Raw genomic sequence first — 6,161 nt, 5'->3', positions numbered from 1 at the left:
TGTGAGAGAGAGAGAGAGGGGGCTTAACGCTGCGCTCGCGCGCCCCCGGGTGCCGTGCAGCTACAGGCGCAGAAATGCAGCAAACATTTTAGTAACAGCTGTGAGAGAGAGAGAGTGTGTGTGAGAGAGGGAGTGTGAGAGAGGGAGAGAGGGAGTGTGTGAGAGAGTGTGTGTGTGAGAGAGAGTGTGTGTGTGTGAGAGGGACTGCGTGAGAGTGTGTGTGTGTGTGAGAGAGAGAGAGAGTGTGTGTGAGAGAGGGAGTGTGAGAGAGGGAGTGTGTGAGAGAGTGTGTGTGTGAGAGAGAGTGTGTGTGTGTGAGAGGGACTGCGTGAGAGTGTGTGTGTGTGTGAGAGAGAGAGAGAGTGTGTGTGAGAGTGTGTGTGTGAGAGAGAGTGTGTGTGTGAGAGAGGGCGTGTGAGAGAGAGAGAGGGAGTGTGTGACAGAGAGGGAGTGTGTGAGAGAGAGAGAGTGTGTGTGAGAGAGAGAGGGAGTGTGAGAGAGTGTGTGTGTGTGTGTGTGAGAGAGAGAGAGAGAGAGAGAGGGAGTGTGTGTGAGAGAGGGAGAGAGTGTGTGTGTGAGAGAGAGAGTGTGTGAGAGTGGGAGTGTGTGTGTGTGAGAGTGTGTGAGACAGAGAGTGAGTGTGGGTGTGAGAGAGGGACTGCGTGAGAGTATGTGTGAGAGAGAGAGGGAGTGTGTAAGAGAGTGTGAGAGAGAGAGTGTGTTTGTGTGTGTGTGAGAGAGATGGAGTGTGTGTGAGAGAGAGATGGAGTGTGAGAGAGTGTGTGTGTGTGTGTGTGAGAGAGAGAGGGAGTGTGTGTGTGAGAGAGAGAGTGTGTGAGAGTGGGAGTGCGTGAGTGTGTGTGTGAGAGTGTGTGAGACAGAGAGTGAGTGTGGGTGTGAGAGAGGGACTGCGTGAGAGTATGTGTGAGAGAGAGAGGGAGTGTGTAAGAGAGTGTGAGAGAGTGAGTGTGTTTGTGTGTGTGTGAGAGAGAGGGAGTGTGTAAGAGTGCGTGTGTGAGAGAGAGTGTGTGTTTGTGTGAGTGAGAGAGAGTTTCATCAGTGCCGTAGATTTCCGGTGTTTGGAGCACTTCACACTGACTCTTATTTACTGATAACTTGTTCAGCACAATAATACACATTTCTATTAAAATAAGGTGGGCGTGGCTTTGCCTGATTTAGACAGGTACAGGTGAGGGTGCTGACAGTGGAGCTGGAAATCCTGAACCCTTTACAATGTTCTATATTTCTATATAAATATGACCTGAAAAACATTTCACACAAAGCTTTAAAACCGCCTCTCAGTGGTACGGTGGTTCGCACCATCACAGCAAGAAGGTTCCAGGTTCAAACTTCATGGCTGACAGGAGCCTCCCCGTGTCTGTACGGGTTTCCTGCAGGTGCTCTGGTTTCCTCACACAGCCCAAAGACATGCAAGTTGGATAAAATATCCCCCACTGGGGCTGCACAAGCCCGTGTCTACTTGGTGCTGGTTCCAAGCCCGGCTAGTTTTGCACTCAAGTTTCCATCAATGAAGAGTTTATAACATCAACAAAACTGTCCTCATGTTAAAACTGTTAATATTATAGTCAGGCTGTCTGTTGTTGCCCAAATGAGGATGGGTTCCCTTTTGAGTCTGGTTCCTCTCGAGGTTTCTTCCTCATGTCGTCTGAGGGAGTTTTTCCTTGCCACCGTCGCCACAGGCTTCATCATTGGGGATAGATTAGGGACAAAATTAGCTCATGTTTTAAGTTGTTCAAATTCTGTAAAGCTGCTTGGCGACAATGTTTATTGTTAAAAGCGCGATACAAATAAACTTGACTTGACCTGACTAGACTGGAGAGGGTTGCATCCATACCTGTCAACCCTCCCGTTTTTCCCAGGAAATCCCTTATTTTGACTTATTTCCCGCTGTCTTCCCGTTTTTTTTGTTTTCCCGAAAATATCCCGTATTTTCACATTATATAAAAGTCGGTAGTTCCAGAATTCATGACGCGCCTCTGACAGGAGTTTACAGCAGGAAGTCGGCCCATGAATTCATGTCCCCGCCCTCTCCAGTACAGCAGGTGGCAGTCTAGTAATTACACATTGATTTTAATTGCATGTCTGTGAAGAAGACTGTCAGAACCATAGCGCTAGTCTGACCCATAGATTTACATAGAAGACTAGATTCCTCACCGCGTATTCCAGAACATCCGTACAGGGCGGCCATCTTACCACAGACAAGGGGGATGAACATAGACATCCTATGGGTATGAAGACTTCCGCAAGCCCAGCCCAGCACTCACATTATGATTTACAGGAAATCAAAGTACTGACTTTGATGACAAGCTGATGTGTGTGTTTTAATTGTAGATGTTTATATCAGTATGTTTAGTTTTATTTTAACTGCACATTGGAGCCTAGTCAAATGAAATTTCAATCTTCTGTGCTAACATATATTGACTTTGACATGATAATCAGCTTTGAATGTTCTTTTTGTAAATGTAAAGATATCTTTTTATCCTTGGATATGTGATTAATTAAGTGCTTTTTTTGTCACAAACTACCGTGAGTCGCTGTCACTGTTTTATACTATTACTTACTCGGGCAGTGCATTTGTTATTATGCTATGATGTGAGTTTACATTTGTTATTATGCTGTGATGTCTCATCTCATCTCATTATCTGTAGCCGCTTTATCCTGTTCTACAGGGTCGCAGGCGAGCTGGATCCTATCCCAGCTGACTACGGGCGAAAGGCGGGGTTCACCCTGGACAAGTCGCCAGGTCATCACAGGGCTGACACATAGACACAGACAACCATTCACACTCACATTCACACCTACGCTCAATTTAGAGTCACCAGTTAACCTAACCTGCATGTCTTTGGACTGTGGGGGAAACCGGAGCACCCGGAGGAAACCCACGCGGACACGGGGAGAACATGCAAACTCCGCACAGAAAGGCCCTCGCCGGCCACGGGGCTCGAACCCAGGACCTTCTTGCTGTGAGGCGACACCGCTAACCACTACACCACCGTGTATGTGAGTTTACATTTGTTATTATGCTATGATGTGAGTTTGCATTTGTTATGCTGTGATGTGAGTTTACATTTGTTATTATGCTATGATGTGAGTTTGCATTTGTTATTATGCTATGATGTGAGTTTGCATTTGTTATTATGCTGTGATGTGAGTTTGCATTTGTTATTTTGCTATGCTGTGAGTGCATTAGGTTTTTGAGGTGGATGAAGTATTTCTGAAGTTTCAGAAGTGAGTAAGCTGTTTATTTAACTTTAGCTTCCCCTACGGCCCTATCACATGTAAAAATATTTTCACTAAAAATTGGAAATAAATTGTATGGTTATTTGTCCTAAGGCCGCAGTTATCCATAAGTATGCAGTGTTCGGCTTCTCACAGCAGAGGAATTTCAGCATGCATCCTGTCTTACAGTCTGTAGTATACTGAAATATTTTCGCCAAGCTATGCGTATTTTTTTTAAACATAAAATGATTATTCATCATTAATATCATAAATACATACTTCCGTTTGTTTGTTTTTTATATAACAAACCAAACCGTTTGAATATTGATTGAAATTTGAGGAAGTTACGGTCATCTGAAAAGTACATATCGCTACCAACACAATGTAATGGGTAAGCCAGCTGTCTGAGGTAAGATGGCCGCCATGTGCGGACGTTCGACTTCGTTGATGGGCAACGGGGACGAGGCATCTAGTCTTCTATGTAAATCTATGGTCTGACCAAGGTCACTGCTCGGAACTTCTCACAAAACTAAAAGATGGTCGTAATTCTTTCCTCAGGGAGCGAGTTTCAGTAGACGGCGAGACTAGAGACATGAATAAAGAAAGGAGCGAGGCAAAACCAAAAAAGGTGTATTGCCGCTACTTGCCCAAATGGCAGGACGAATTTAATTTTGTGAAGAAAAGTCAGTTCAATTACCGACTTTCCGAAATTTTCCCTTATTTTGAGTTAAAATCTGGGAAATATCCCTTTTTTTCAAACCTCAAAGTTGACAGGTATGGTTGCATCAGGAAGGGCATCTGGTGTAAAACCTATGCCAGATCAAATATATGGAATCAATCTGCTGTAGTGACCCTTAACAGGAGCAGAAGATCCTTATCAGTCTCTTTTTTTCTCTTGAAATTAAAAAAAACACAGCTCATCATGTTACAAAGAAACTGCAAAGTGTAAACTCCTCTGTCCTGAAGACGTCAGAAAACTTAAAGTTCCAGCTTCACCTCTGACCATTACACAGTGTTAATACTGGAGACTCCTTCCAGAAACAATATAAACACTTCTCCTTACAGAAAACTTCATGTCAATGATTTTTTTTTAAAGAAAATCTGTCAGTCTTCACTGTACATGTCTGGGTGAATGAGCTGAATGAGAAAAAATAATTCTCAGCTTTTATTTTTTAGATTTCCTAAAACTGCTGAAGACCGCAATAGAGATATACCGGCTGTTAAACGTGACATTAGAGGCTGATAAGAGTACATGGGAGCCACCAGTCTACTGTAGAATTTGCAGCAGTCCCTTTATATCTGGTTAGTACAATGTCATTAAATTACCAAGTCAGACACCCAAAGTACACTACTGCATTCTAAACAATTAGAATATCGTGAAAATGTTTCATGATTTAGTTCAAAAAGGTAAACTGTCATTCTATTCTTTACACAAAATGATATTTCAAACTTTTCTTTTAAATTGATTATAGCATATAGCTCATGGAAATCAGAAGTCCAGTCTCTCAGAATATTAGAACATTCCCTAAGATCAATTAAAAAAAGGATTTACAATACAGAGACATCCAACTTCTGAAAAGCATGTTCATTTATACACTCAGTATTTGGTTGGGGCTCCTTTACCACAAATTCCTGCAGCAGTGGAGCGTGACATGGAGGCGATCAGCCTGTGGCCCTGCTGAGGTGATACTGAACCCCAGGGTGCTTTGATCACGACCTTCAAGCTTGTCGGTTTCTCATCTTCCTCTTGACAATAGCCCATAGATTCTCTCTGGGGTTCAGGTCAGGGGAGTTGGCTGGCCAATCAAGCACAGTAACATCAAGGTCCCCAAACCATTTGGTGGTAGTTTTGGCACTGTGGGCAGGTACTAAGTCCTGCTGGAAAAGGAAATCAGCATCTCCATAAAGCTCGTCAGTAGATGGAAGCGTGAAGTGCTCTAAAATCTCCTGGTAGATGCTGCATTGACTTTGGACTTGATAAAACCCAGTGGACCCACACCAGCAGATGACATGGCACCACAAATCATCACAGACTGGAAACTTCACCCTAGACTTCAAACCTCTTGAATTCTGAGCCTCTCCACTCTTCCTCCAGACTCTTGATTTCTAAATGAAATGCAACATTTACTTTCATCTGAAAAGAGGACTTTGGGCCACTGAGCAACAGTCCAGTTCCTTCGCTCCTTAGTCCAGATAAGATGCTCCTGACGCTGTCTGGTTCAGGAGGGGCTTGATATTAGGAACGTGACAGTTGTAGCCCCTTTCCTGAAGACGTCTGGGCATGAGGACTCTTGATGCACAGACACAAGCCTCAGTCCACTCGTGAAGCTCTCAAATCAAATTTTCTTGACAACCCTCTCACGGCTGCGCTCATCCCTGTTGCTTGTGCACCTTTTCCAACCAGCCTTTTCAGCAATGACAGTCTGTGGCTTCTTGTGGAGGGTGTCGATCATCTTCTGGACAACTGACAGGTCAATAGTCTTCTCCCTGATTGTGGTTTTGTGGTACTGAACTAGACCGAGAGATGCACAGCACTTAGTTTCTCAAACTTGAAACAAAACTTGTTTTTAAATGCTGTAGGCCATAATTATCAAAAACAAAATTGAAGCATTTGAAACCATTTACATGTAATGAGTCTAGAATATTACATTTTTACCTTTAATAACTGATGGAAAATACTGAACTTATATTTTAATTGTTTGAGATGCACAAGTACTGTACATACAGATCTATACACTGACTTCCTGAGAGACAATTAACACTTCTAATGTTGCTTATATGCTAATTTATAAGCATGATGTATTGTATTGGGTGTGTAGACAGCACGGTGGTGTAGTGGTTAGCACTGTCGCCTCACAGCAAGAAGGTTCCGGATTCGAGCCCAGCGGTCAACAGGGGCCTTTCTGTGTGGCTCCAAGTTG

Source organism: Neoarius graeffei, chromosome 21 (assembly GCF_027579695.1).
Source record: "Neoarius graeffei isolate fNeoGra1 chromosome 21, fNeoGra1.pri, whole genome shotgun sequence".
Taxonomy (NCBI): Eukaryota; Metazoa; Chordata; class Actinopteri; order Siluriformes; family Ariidae; genus Neoarius; species Neoarius graeffei.
The sequence above is the reverse complement of the archived record's forward strand: the minus strand, read 5'-3'. Positions refer to the sequence as shown.